Source organism: Dermacentor albipictus, chromosome 8 (genome assembly GCF_038994185.2).
Source record: "Dermacentor albipictus isolate Rhodes 1998 colony chromosome 8, USDA_Dalb.pri_finalv2, whole genome shotgun sequence".
Lineage (NCBI taxonomy): Eukaryota > Metazoa > Arthropoda > Arachnida > Ixodida > Ixodidae > Dermacentor > Dermacentor albipictus.
In genome coordinates this window covers 117,232,604-117,246,884 of record NC_091828.1, presented here as the reverse complement: position 1 = coordinate 117,246,884, position 14,281 = coordinate 117,232,604, and the positions used below count along the sequence as shown (strand labels likewise).

General features: G+C 47.7%; 1 long non-coding RNA gene across 4 annotated transcripts in view; it reads right to left on the bottom strand.

The window, feature by feature from the left end:
- The window catches only part of LOC135910337 (uncharacterized), a 60,363-nt gene extending 50,346 nt beyond the window's left edge, over positions 1-10,017 (bottom strand). For all 4 annotated transcript variants that reach the window (XR_011508100.1, XR_010567022.2, XR_011508101.1 and 1 more), the window contains exons 1-2: positions 9,621-10,017; positions 7,978-8,106 (exon numbers count right to left, since the gene is read on the bottom strand). This is a non-coding gene — a long non-coding RNA (uncharacterized lncRNA). The remainder of the gene's footprint in view (positions 1-7,977; positions 8,107-9,620) is intronic.
- Between the last annotated feature and the right edge of the window lie 4,264 nt (positions 10,018-14,281).

Here is a 14,281-nt window from a genome sequence, read left to right as displayed (position 1 = left end):
GCATGCATTGAAGTACTGGAGCAGGGCTGCGGTAGCCTGCTGCGGAAAGTACCGAAGATGCTTGTTCATGATCCGATCTTCGCCCGGCCTGGTGTTTCTGGTGAGCGTCGATAGTACTGCAGAGTTCAGCATGCGTGAAGGGTTGGTCAAGGTCAGGGTTTGTTTTCCCACCATAAACTTTGCCATGTGCCGCCGTATTAACCGGTGGGTCGCCGCACAGCTTCTTCTGAATTTCTCGGAGGAGGTTCTCTTACGATCCGGCGTGGTTGGGCACGAGCCTACAGAGGTTCTGTCGCTGCTGCGTCTTCGTAGGGCCGTTGTCGAGAAGGGCGCGCAGGAGATGCCACGTCGTCTTTGTGCTCAGGGTTCCCTGGAGTTTGTCGCGAAATGCGTGCCAGGTCTGTTTTCCTAATCTCTCCACGTGTGCCTGTGCTTGTTTGGTGAGAAAGGCAATTCGCTTCTTTAGTTTCTTGTTTAGCTTCTGTCTCTTCCACCTCTTAAGGAGAGCTCTTCTGGCTTCCCAGAGGTGGAGGAGGTGCGTGTCGACGGCTGGCACTACTTCATTCAGCTGTATTGTTTTCGTGTGGCGTTCTGCCGTGTCGAGGACTTTCTCCAGCCGTTCTCTATGTTCTCGATGGTGGTCCCGACATTTAGCACGTCTCTGAATGACTTACACTCCGTTACTCGGGCCGTTCCAAGCCTAGCGGGCTTGCGAGTGTGAGCCACGGTTAGTTGGAGGATGTGGTGATCGCTGCCCAGGGTTTCTGGGAGTCGGCTACATTCTGCGGAGGGCACGTTTAGCGTGAAGGTGAGATCCGGCTTGTGTCTCTGGATACACTATTACCTATCCGTGTTGTTTGGAATGGGTCATTCCACATGCAGAGTCTGTCTTGTTGTGCAGTGTCGTGCACTCGGGCTCCTTTCTTCGTGGTGGTCTGGTATCCCCTGGCCGTGTGTGGGGCGTTGAAGTCCCCTACTATAACTACTTGATGATCATCGGTGCGCTTATTAATTTCTCGGACAAGGTGGTCGAAGTCTGAAAGGGCGCCTCTGGAAGGGCTGTACACACTGACTACGAATACGCCCTTGAGCGATTTCCTCTCCGGTATGATTTCGATTAAGGTGCGTTCGATCGGTGTATTGACGGGTTCCAATTCCTGTACAGTGAGAGTCTTCTTGGTGAGAATTGCCGTGCGTTTTGTTTGTACGTGGGCGTTGTACCCTTGTAGCCGGACGTTTTGTGTATTTCTTTCTTGCAGCGCTGTGAGGTCGGGTGGGTCTTGTTTGAGAAATTCTTGTAAAGTAGCATGCCGTGGTCGATAGGAACGACAGTTCAAGATTCAAGATTCAAGATTCATTTTTATTTCTCCAAGAGAAAAAGGCCGGGGACAAAAAGCTGCCTTGAAGCAGCTTGACGGGGTCCGGAGCCCATTTACAAAATGGCAGCAGTGAAGGGAAAAAAGTCTAATTTGACATACATCATGAATCAAGGAACACAATGCAGAATTTCAATTAAGCTTAATGCAATACGAAGTAAAAATTCAAATATACAATGCACGGAGAAGTAACAGAAAAGCATAATACAGCGTTATAGCACAAACAGAAGGAGTACAACGTAATTGCATTTCAACATTACCATATAATATATCAAGTTCAAACAATACATAGCAGCATTTCTTTTTATACAATGGGAAAAAAACACTATTAGCCTAATTTGGGTTTGAACCCACCATATGCTCAAAAAATTGCTGAACAATTGTTTTTCTGTTTAGGTTCATATTTTCTGTGTACAATTTGTTTGTGTTAAGGGTGTTCGGAACCAGGAAATGCAACATTTGGGAGCCATACGTCGTGCGAAGTCGGGGTAGATGCCATTTCTCGTTGCCTCTGGTGCTTGTATGATTGTGTGTTTGTGTCACCGATGAGAGTTGGATTATGAACTTAGCCCGAGGCAAGCTGAAGTTATTCAAGGTGCGAAGAATGGTAAATGACACTAGATGATGACTGGGAGATATTCCATGTTTAATAAACAGTGGTCTGGTGTGAGCTAGGTAACCTGAGCCAGAAACTATGCGGATAGCTTTTGTTTGCAGAAATAGTAGTTGGTTTAGATGCACGCGAGCCGCAGTTCACCACACAAGATGGCAGTAGCTTATCTGAGAGTGAAATAATGAATGATATATTAATATTTTAACTTTCACGGGAAACAAGTCGCGACCTCGTGAAAGAGCTCCTACAGATTTCGACAAGCTTAAAGAAAGATGACGGAAGTGATCGGTCCATTTAAGATGTTCGTCAAGTATTACGCCAAGAGATCTATATTTACTTACGATTTCGATAGCGTAGTCTCCAATAAGCAATGGGATTGATATGGTTACTTTCTGATTTATCGAACGAAAAATAGCCGCCTTTGTTTTATTATGAGTAATCTTTAAACTGTTTACATGTGGCCAGTTATGGAGGCTTTCCAGTACGACGTTCGCTTCAAAGAGGAGTTCATTCGATGAGTTTCCAGATAAAAATAAACTAGTGTCGTCGGCAGATATTATAAATTCCGCCTTCTTGGAAATATGGACAAGATCGTTCATATATACGTTAAAGAGGAACGGACCTAAGATACTGCCCTGCGGTACTCCGCATCTTATATACTCAAAACTGGAGCTACAACCATCAACACATACGGATTGCTGCCGTTTTTCAAGGTATCACTTTATCAACTTAAGCGGATTGCCTCTTATACCGTATGTATAAAGTTTGTCTAAAAAAATGTTATGATTAATTCAGTCAAATGCTTTGCTGAAATCGACAAAAATGCCTGATGCTAGAAGTTTATTTTCAATGTCTTGCAAAATTAGTTCTTTTTGTTTAAGTAGCGCAGATTCCGTACATAAGCCTTGTCTAAAACCAAATTGGGAATCTGTAAAAAGGCGATTATCGTTAAAATAAATTTCCAAACGCTTAAGCAAAATTTTTTCAAGTGGTTTCGATAAAATTGGCAGAATCGATATTGGTCGATAGTTGCCCATGTCTTGTGTCGTCCCATATTTATGGATAACAATCACTTTGGCTAGCTTTAGTCTGTCTGGGAAAGCATATGAAGATATCGATAGGTTAAATATATACGATAAGTGAGGTGCAAGAAGGTCAGCTACAAATTTTATTGGTTTTACTGACAGACACTCTGCGTCAAGGCTGGAGCTATTCTTTAAGGCCATTAGTGTAGCAAAAACTTCGGATGGGTGCGTAGGGTGGAGAAAAAAGGAGTCAGGTGTCTGTACAGAAATCAGGCAGGTGGCATCTTTGTTGTAGTCTGTTTTAGGGAAACCAATAAAGTGTTTGTTAAAGCTATCCGCTAGTTCAGTACCCATTAAGGTTACACCGTTCATTGTAAGACCTCCTATAGAATTAGAGGGCTTGGGCATGTTAAGGACTTCGTTTATTGATTTCCAAACTAATTTTGCATCACAGCGGCCGTCTCTCTCAAATATATTCGTATAATATTCCTTACGCACCTTCCGCAACTCGCTGTTTAATTTATTTCTGAACTGTTTGAAGGCAGTCAGATCGGCCAAATCTCGGCTGGATAAAAATTTTTGAAACATCTTGTCTTTCTTTTTTATCTGTTTATAAAGAGACGTCGTGATCAATGGTTTTCTCATTTTCTTTAAATTGGCGCTTTGTGGACCACGGGAAACATGCATAATATATTTCACGAAATTTATTTATAAATATATTGTACGCTTCATCTGCACTGTTATTAGCATAAATTTCGGACCAGTCAGCACTGTTTATCATTTCTCTGAATTTATTAAGATTTGTGTCAATAATTGACTGATAGGTAGTAAGGGCTTTTCTAGTGAAAGTTGAAAGTTTTTGTACAACCGACACAAAAATTGGACAGTGGTCGCTAAGGTCGGACGACAATGTACCAGCGTATTCGACAGTAGTGTCTGCATTCACGACGTATAAATCTATAGTTGTCTGGCTGGAAGCCGTAATTCTTGTGGGCGACACTATTACGTTTGTAAAACCATTGGATTCAATTATGTTGGCAAGACTAAGTGACGTGTAATTATCTTCAGCTATATTTATATTGAAATCGCCACCCATGACCACTATATAACGGTTACTAGAACAGAATTGTAGAAATTTGTTTGCATAATTGAAAACTGGTCACTGTTCCCGCTCGGGGGCCTATACACTACCGATAAGATTTGATGGTTATGACGTAATGTGAGAATTTCATAGTCATTTGTTATAACTGTAAATTCATCAACAAGCTCGAATGCGTGACAAGATTTAATATAAACCGCCAGGCCGCCCCCGCGGGTCCCTCTGTTCAAGCAAAAGCGCGAGAATGATTCCATCGAAATGCCATATGCGGAGATTTTGAAATGCCATATCCACTGCCATATGCGGAGATTTGAGAGCGCATATGTTGTTCTGTGGTTAGGGACCGCCATCTTCGATTGTTTCTGTTCCCTGCCGGCGCTCGCGGGTAGGTGAAACTGAACGAGAGGCACTTGGGCCGTTTGCTCGCGGCCTCTTTCTGTCGGGCTGAATATCATTTAGTGACGTGTTGAGGTGCTGTTTTGTTACGTACGTCTTCTTGATGTGGGCTATGAAGTTGTTTTGTTGCGCTGCGAGTCCATCCACCTTGGCGTCTAGCGTGGAGACCTTATTGGCTACACTTGCGGCGAAATTCGTTATTGCTGCCTGGACGATTTTCTCAATTGTGTCGTGAGTACTTTTCATGGAGTTTCTTGGAGGATTTGGAATCTTGCGTCAACTACGGATTGAACATCTGCGTCGGGAAGTGAGGGTCGCGACTGTGCAATGTTCTCTTGGACTTTCGTACATCTCTGGTGCAGTTTATCAATGATATCTTTTTGCTCCTCGCACTTCTGTAGATGCCTGTTTATGTTGTTTTGTTGTATCTGTTCACATTGGATCAGCTTGTCGAGGAGGGCCTGTTGGCTTAGTAGTTTAGTGTTTTGATTGTGCAACGTGTTTTGTTGAATTTGCACCTGATTTTTGAGAGCCTGTAGGGCCACAGTTTCGGCCGACAAGAATTTGGAGCTGCTCGTGGTTCTCTATCCACTCGATCCGCTTACCACATCGCGCAGCTCACGCGTTTGGGAGAGTGCGAGCGTAAGCGTGATCGGGAAGGTGATCGGAGTATAGATCTAGGTCTACTTCGTTTGGGAATGCTGCCATCACTGCCCTTGAAGCTAGTGGTTGAGCTTCCTAATTGTGGGAATTGTTCGCCGCCTGAACTCCAGCGACTGTCTCTCACTTTGAGCTTGTCGATGCGTTGCTGTCGTATGTTGAATGGCGGCGGGTTGGGTTACAGTCTTTTCTTGGAATCTTTGCTTGCGGTTTCGTGCCCTTCTCCACATAACTTGCATGTGGGTTTGCACTCATGGTTGGGTAGTTGATCGGTTTTGCCACATTTAGAGCAGAAGGCTGGTAATGGTCTCGGGCAGACATCCTGGCAGTGTCCCGTGTTCCCACAAGTTCTGCATTATTTCACTGACTTGCGGTAGGGTCGGCATAGAAAATGGAGACTCTGGAAGCGGACGGACGTATTAAGGAACGTGCGGTCCTTGGAAAAAGATCACGGCCGAGGACGATTGCCCGAGCGTACGAGCGTGGAGGACGGTGTGCCTCGCTGGTGTGCGAAGACTTGCCTTGAGTTCTTCTTCACTCGTGCTGGGCAAGAGCCCGCTTATTACGCCTCTGGATACATCGACCGAGGTTCTCGTGTTGCCTTTTACAGTGATAAAGTGCCGCCAAGTTCTATTGTGCTGATATTTTTTAGATTCTTCACGTCTTCCCAGTCGGCCATGTTTGCAATAATCAGGTTCTCAATTCTTTGCACTAGAACACACACTTTTTCGCCGAAGTCTTGCTGCGAGAAACCGCTGGCTCTTCCAATGGCGTGCATAATGGCGACATTGTTCCACTTTGCAAGCTCGAGGCCTGGTTGCGGGCGGAATACGACCTTGTAGTCGTCGACTGGTAGAGACGGCATTCGGGGCTTTCGCTGTTGCGGTGGTGGTGGCTTTCCATTCGTTTGTTGCTTGGCTGGGTTGCTTTCTTGTGTCGTTTGATGCTCTGCGTCCTTCTTGCCTTTTCTGCCCCTTGTAATCCAGGTGCTCTCGCATTCAATAGTTCTTCCGCTGCTTGCGTCATAATTACAGGCAGTTTCTGTGTTGTTCACTTCAGTCGGGTCCATCTGCATTGTGTTTGTATCTTCCAGCTGTTCTCTTGGTGTGTTGATTGCTTCTACTGCTGCTTCGCTCATCTCGAGAGCTTGTCGCTGCGTGGGCAGGCGCCCGTGCTATGCTCACAGATACGCTCGAGTGGCGCGAGCAAGCGCCGAGGGGTTGCAGCCGCTCGTTCAGCGTTGGGCTTAGCTAGGCGGCTGTGCGGCCGTTGCAGAAATCAGTAAATATGACACTCACTTGATGGTGGCTAGTGTCCGCCGATTTCTCTCGTCTTGCCAGTTATGCAGTTGGCAAAATTAATTTGGTCGCTGGCCATGATCCTGGTTGACAGGCACGAGAAGCGGGAGCCCATGTGAAGCGCGTCTGTTCTCCACGGCCCCCTAGCGGCTTTTTCGCTACAATGCAAGAAACAGTTTCTTTTCCTTCCTCTATGGAGGCTACGGTTGTTTTAGGGGAACGGGCGCGCGCACTCCTCCTCAATCCCCACCATGCGACAACGCGGGTTCGACCACGTGACCTCCAACATCCGGTGTTGGGCATCTGGTGCCAGCAAGCCAACGTCCTCCTCAGCCCGCCTTCGCAATAAAACGTCTGTTTGGGCCAATGTGTTCCCTATGTAGCTATAGGTAAGGCCGCACGCAAAAGCACGAAAGAAATGGACACGTGAACAGGACGGCCGGAGAGTTCCAACTATGCACCCGCCGCGTAGCGTGCGGGCCACTCATTATCCTGACATTTGGACTTCATTCGGGACAGCATGCCGACGGTGAAAATGTGCCTGAAGTGTTCATATAGTTGCTATATTGCAGTGAAATGATGAATTTTAGCCAAACCTCTGCAATGCCGATTTTTAAACGCCGGAATAGCCGCCACAATTGCAGCTCATATAGTCCCAAGCGCTAAATTTCCGGCTAGTCATCCATAAAGTTGACTCTATAGTTTCTTCCGAGACATTTCGCAAGATGTACCCGGGATGGCTGGTTCCTTTGGTGAGGTTTCCTTTCTGTAGAACGGGCATAATCGGCGGTACGCAATATGTAAAAACTTGATCTCAGTTTGTTTTCATGCTAGTGTGCCAATTATCACTGTGGTTTTGCTTCCAATTCATACCATCGGAGTGCTTTGAAAGCATGTAAAAAATAACAGCTATATAGTGTTTGGAAGGTTACCTATAGTTAGTGTTAATATGAAATATTATATATTACGGACTCCTTTAATGCGTGAAATTCTACTTGCGGAATATTTGATGATCACCAAATAGGAGAAAGAAATGTAAGAAAGCAGGGACGTTTACCATAAAGGCACCTAGTCGCACACCCTTCTCTAGGGAAAGAGAAAGGGGTAGAAAGATGGGAAAGGGGGAAGAAGAAAGGAAAGGGGCAGTGAAATTGTGCACGTGCGCCCGCGGTTCCACGCACCGAAAGGAGTTCAAAAAGGCTAGTTCATTTCAGAAGCACAGTAATGACTTCAATGTCTTCGCCGGAGGGCGATCAGGGGAGGTATACTCTAAGAGTTCACCTAGTGGACATGTCCATTTCGCTTGCTGTTGAAGTTCTCGTTGACTGGGCAGACCTGCGCTTCCACAGAAACCAGGCGCAACAGTCAATCAGCACTTCAGTAGCAGACAAAATGGATATGTCCATTAGGTGGACTCTTGTATAATGCCTCCACAAGAAAGTGTTCGAGTCACGCCTACACGGGGAGCGGCTTATCATCCAGTCGTCGCAATGAGTTGAACAGTGCTTACCTTTGTGCTTGAAGTCGAGTACAGCGGCTCGATGTTCTCTATGCAGCCACAGACATCGCAAGCAGCACTGTGGGTCGTACCAATTAGTGCAGTCCTAGTACCATGGGGAGCACCGAAGTGATGCCTCACCTAAAAGATGTCCGGTTGAAGGTCAGAGCTTAGTGAAGGCTCTCGTATAGTGTAGGGTGCTTTATATTTAAGGTGTTCCATTCTGCTAAAAGCAGTGCGCGTTCCAGGTAACATAGCAGCCCTAACGAAACATTGCTACGCTAGCACACCCCATCCAATGTTACTGTTTTAATTTTCGAAGAACCAGGGCCATGTACGTGTAACAAAAATGTATTTAATACCTATCATGCATAGCTTGTTTCAGCAACTGTCACGCCACATTTATGTTTAGCAAGCTCAGTGTACCTGTATGAAAGCCTATGGCAGAATGAAGTCCACGTGAATGGGGAAGTGATAAGAAACAATGAGTTTACAGGAATCATGAGAAATGATCGCTTACAAAGTCACGAAGACGTTTGAAGACAGAAGCACGAAGTTTAGGGAAATATATGTGTTAACCATCCCTCCCTTGCTGGCTGACAGAATGTCCCGTTCGAGGTCCCTCCGCCCACAAATAGGTAGCGCTAGGCATACGGAAATTTGTGAAATTCAGCTCATGAAGCCTAGATGGCGGTGCGGGTTTTTTAGGACACGAAACGGATTGAAGAATGCAACGGCGCAGAAAATGACCCCGAACACCTATAGCCAATGAACGCTACGCATTGAAAAATCGGAGTAGGCATTACGCGACCACCCACGGGTTTTGTTTCTGAGTGACAGGGGTCCTGTCTCGGAAGAAGGGTTGTCTAATTTCAGCAGGCTGTTGTTTTCAGATCCATCAAGCAGTGCTGTAGAGTGTGTGGTTCTTTTTTCTGTGCGTGTATCGCTTCACGTATATTAACTGAAGCGTAATTTCGCGAAAACGCATGTTGCCAGCAGCTACAGTGTATATCTCCATTTGTTTTCATTCTAGTTGCAGCAAGCGCGCCGAAATTCCACATGGCGATAAGAACTGCACTGTGATGCAAAACACCACTGCTCCTTATCCTCAATGCTGCCCGATGCCGGTGTGCTCATAAAAGTGAAGGCTGTGCTGGTGCTATTCAGTCCTTCCAAACTCCAGCACCATGGCAAAATTATTGCCCCTACCACAACCCTCCGAAGAGAAGCAAGCAATAAACATCCTTATGTACTAGACAATGGTATAATACTGTCACGTGTTCTTCTTATAAATCACTGAAACGAAGGTATTTGAAGTGATGCGCCATGCTGCTTTTAATACAAAACAAGAGTGCTGGCAGATTGACAAAAGATGACTTTATGAATAAAAACAACACCCACATTTTAATTCACTATACAAACAAGCAGCTGGGTTAGGCTAACATTACATGTGAAATACCGAAGAGTGGTTATGGCATGACATACAATAACACGCTATGGAGTCAGTAGAGACTTCACTAAATTATCAAGCGATAACAAAAGCAAAGCAAATCGTAAGGAAATAAACGCTTCACCAGTTAGTTGTGGTCATGGCCTTTGGGCAATCCAGTTGTGGATCACGCGAACCGAATGAGACAGGAATACGCGGAGAGTACCTGATTACAGACGACCGACATGACGAAGCGTTCGACTGTCACATTGCGGTCGGGAAGTACTTGCAACGGTACGTCACAGGCTTCGAAGAAGACGTGCAGCGATCGAGGGGATACCCTTAGCATACCGGTTGAGGCACTCGGCAACCTGCTCTTCCACGCCTAATTGCCAAGCTTTTGGAGAGCCGTCAGAACCGTGGCGACCACAGACTGCTTCGAAGAAGACGCCAGGTCGTAGCGAAAGGCAGAGCCAGCTAGGTAAAGGCCTCGTGAGCACGGGTCTAAATTCCCGTCAAGCTCACACCTCTGCACCCTAGCCGCCTTCTCTTATTTCAAAAGCCAACGTCTCTTCTTGCTGACGCTTCTCCTGCCGCTCTCACGGTTGTTGTCGTCGCCTTCAACTCATGGCACGTACCCACGAAGGGGGGTTGTCTCTATGCCCACTTCTTTCCTGTCTTTCTGCTTCTCGTCCGTTTGCACCTCGTGTGCATCACCGATTGGTACATGTGTTTGCCCCATCCACGGCTGCCGCTTTTCGATTGGGGCGAAATGCGAAAACAGCCGTGTACTTAGATTTGGGTGCACGTTATATAACCCCAGGTGGTCAAAACTATCCCAGAATCGCCCTACTACAGCATGCGTCAAAAGCAGATGCTGGCTTTGCAACGTAAAACCCCATAATATAATTTAATTTTTACTTGTTTGCTGGGTTTTGCTGGGAAAAATGTTGTACTTCAGCATCACTTAGAACAAGTATCAAGAAAGCCAGATATTATCATGTTGAAAGAGACCCTCATTGAAGAAGTAAAGCTCTCAGGTTACCGGCCCCATGCCAGCCCACCAAGCCTCCGGACCGTGGTCGGCAGTAACGGCAGGGGAGTGTGCAACCTTGGTGAGAAAAGGCATCATGTACGTCGAGCACGAGTTATTGCGCAAAAGCCCAATCGAGCACACCATGTTAGAGGTAGTTACCGGGAAAAGGCAGAAGGAAAGCACTTTTCTGGTAAACGTGTACAGCAGCCCGTCACACGGATAGCAGAAATTCAAAGCACTGTTACACAAAGCGTGCAACGTCGCGAGGCCCGACAACATGCTCGTAATCTGCGGTGACTTTAACGCGCCCAATCAGGCCTGGGGTTACCCCGAAACACTGGCAAAGGGCAGGGACTTAATGCAAGATGCTAACGACTTGGGACTAAATCTAATCACCGACCCAGCATACTCTACAAGCATCGGCAACTCGATCACCCGAGACACAACGCCTGATCTCAATTTCGTCAGGGGTAACGGCGGCGGTATGGCGGACTTTGAATGGCGAAACACGGGCCATGAATTGGGAAGTGACCATTACATTGTGGAGGTCGCTGTCCAGCTCGGTGGTAACAACGAAGTCGGCAGAAGCTTTCGGAAACATAGATTTACTGACTGGGACACATTTCGAGGATTGTTACCCGAGGAGCAGACCGAAATTACAGACATTAAGGAGTGGGCCTCCGAGATTGTAAACAAAGTAGAAAAGGCCACCAAGGAAGTCGAGACGGACGAGCGTGTCCACAGGGTCGACAGCCGCCTCGCCCACCCCATCGCAGCCAAGCAGTCCATCCTGCCAAGGTGGAAGACGCAGAGGACAAACAGAAAGCTAAGCAAGAAGGTGGCCGAACTCAACCGCGAAATCGAGTCCCACAGCAGAGTGCTACGCACTCAGCAATGGAAAGAGGTTTGTAACGCAGCGGACGGCCAGATGCACTGCGGCAAGACGTGGAGTATGCTGAGACATCTTTTGGATGCGACCACGACCAGGTTTCACCAGCACCAAAACCTGGCCAAGATCATCCACAGGGCATTGACCGAGAACGGGGAAGACGAAGTGAAGAAACGCCTCGACGACAAGTTGAACTTCTACCTCGACAGGTCTGGTCTGGTGGCGAAGCGGAGGCAATCGACCATTTCTTGTCTTGCAGACGTTTTTTCTATTATAAGAAAGCGACTACTCGAAATCCCGCTTCGCTCTATTGGTTTAACTTTATCAGTGCCTGTGATCTTATCTTTTGGAGCCTCCATTGTTGGGTTCAGCCACAGTAATGTTTGCTTGGCGATCCAAAATTACCTCATTGAAACCAATCTATTTCCATATTAGATTCATCGTTCACCCTCCCAACCATAGCTTTCTTTTATTTCGTATCTATTAAAATTATTACTGTTATTATTATTATTATTATTTTAAACCCGGTTTTCATCTGATTATTTCCTTTTTTCTCCAAACACAAAACGTTTACTTTTAAACTCACACACTCAAATTGTTAACCCCCTTGTTATCATTATTATTTTATGCAGCTAATTAAACCATCCGATTCTTGGCCAATCCCCCACTGTGGGTATGTGCCACGGCCACTCAGGACAACAACAAAAAGTACCTCCCGGTCACTCCCACAGAAACGCACCCGGACTACCTAGGCGAAGCAAACGAGTGGCTAGATCGAGACATTGAAGTATGGGAAGTAAGGATTGCCCTGCAGGATCTCAACAGCAACTCCGCCGCTGGTCCAGACCGCGTTACGAACAGAGCGCTAAAGAATCTTAACGAAGCGACCATATAGAACCTCACGGCAACCTTCAACACTTGCTGGCGAGCCCGATCATTACACCGGCAGTGGAAAGCAGCCAACACCATCTTGATTCCCAAGCCGGGCAAGCCACCCAACATAGAGAACCTCCGGCCTATCTCACTTACGTCCGGTGTGGGCAAAGCGTTGGAGCATGTACTCATGAACAGGTGGCAGAGGTACCTGGAAGATTCGGGGCTCTACACAAACACCGTCATCGGGTTCCGAAACAAGCTCAGAACTCAGGACGCCATGATACAACTGAAAAATGAAATCCTCGATGACACTACCAACACAAAAGATAAGCGAGCCATCTTGGGTTTGGACCTGCAGAGAGCTTTTGACAAAATGAGACACTCTGCGATTCTGGCCCAGGTGTCACGGCTAAACATGGGCAAGAGAACATATGCGTACATCAAGGATTTTTTGACGGAGCGGACTACCGAAATCATCGCCGGTGACCTGCGGCTCCAAAAGAAGAAGCTCGACAGTGTCGGGACCCCGCAGGGCTCAGTCATCTCGCCATTACTTTTCAACCTTGTAATGATAGGGGTGGCCGAGCGCCTCTCACGAGTGGCGCGGTTCCGACACACCATTTATGCCGAGGACATAACGCTCTGGGTCCCAGGAGGAAGCGACGGACACATCGAGAGTACATTGCAAGGCGGTTGACGCTATCGAGGAGCAGCTGGACGGGTCTGGGCTCGTCTGCTCCCCAAGCAAGTCTGAGCTATTGGTGATTCCTCCGAAAAGAGCAGCTAGGAAGACGAAAGGCAATGAACCTACGAGGGAGCAAGACACAATAAAGATCAAGACGAGCGATGGTCACATGATCGCGGTTGTCGAGGAGATCCGAGTGCTGGGGATGCTGATTGAGCGCAAACGAGTGAACGGCGAGACGGTCAACCATCGGGCGGCCAAAGTCACCATGGCCATCCACCTCATTAAGAGGGTGTCACACAGAACAGCAGGCATGAAGGAAGGAAGCCTCACCCGGCTAGTGGAATCCTTTGCTATAAGCCACATTACATGCGTTGCTGCTTTCCACAACTGGAGCCAGTGCGAACAAATAAGATCAATGCGCTCATACGCAAAGCGTACAAGGTTGCACTCGGACTTCTCGACTGCGCAAGCACCGACACGTTCGTGGCCCTGGGAGTGCATAACACCCTGGAGGAAATCGCCGAGGCGCAGAGGACCGCTCAGCTCGCGCGGCTATCGGAAACAAGAACGGGCAGACAAGTGCTGTGTGACCTAGGCCTGGGACCAAAGGAAAGGGGACCCGAAAATACAGAAGTGCCTGTACCGGACGCAATTAGTAGAAGGTTACGGGTATGTCAGGTGCCACGAAACATGAACCCTGAGTTCCACAAAGAGCGGCGGGCGGCGAGGGCCAAGGCGCTCATCGATCTCCATGCCAAAGACAGGGGTGCCGTGTTTGTGGACGCGGCAGAGTATCCACCTGACAGAAAGGCATTCGCCGCTGCAGTCGTCGGGGCATCGACCGGCGCAACGAGAACAGCGACGAGTGTGCGGACTCGAAGGGCGCATCCAGCCGAGGAGGTGGCCATTGCCCTGGCCATCGCCGACCCCGAATGCATGACTGTGCTCTGTGATTCTAGGACGGCAGTGAAAAATTACGCCAGAGCAAGGGTGTGTGGTGAAGCCGCGCATGTGTTGCGTGTGGTCGATCTCGCGAGTGAAAGTCGGTGTGTGGTGATAAAGTGGTTTCCGGCCTACATGGGCAGCGATGTGTCGGATCGCGGCAACGCAAACCACAACGAGACGGCGAACGCGGCGGCGCGAGGACTAACCAACCGTGCCGCTGCTACTACGGTCGACCTGTCATGGTTGTGGGAAACCAAGGACAAAATGACTTCCTACAACGAAATTGTGAAATGGTACAGACTAGAGCGAAGGACTATGCCACCACTTCATCCGGGCTTGACCCGTAAGGAGGCGGTTTTATATCGACAACTTCAAACGGGGTCGTTATTCATCCCGGTGCTGATGAGGCACGTGTGTCCAAGTGTTCATGTAGGTGACTTGTGTTGTCTGTGC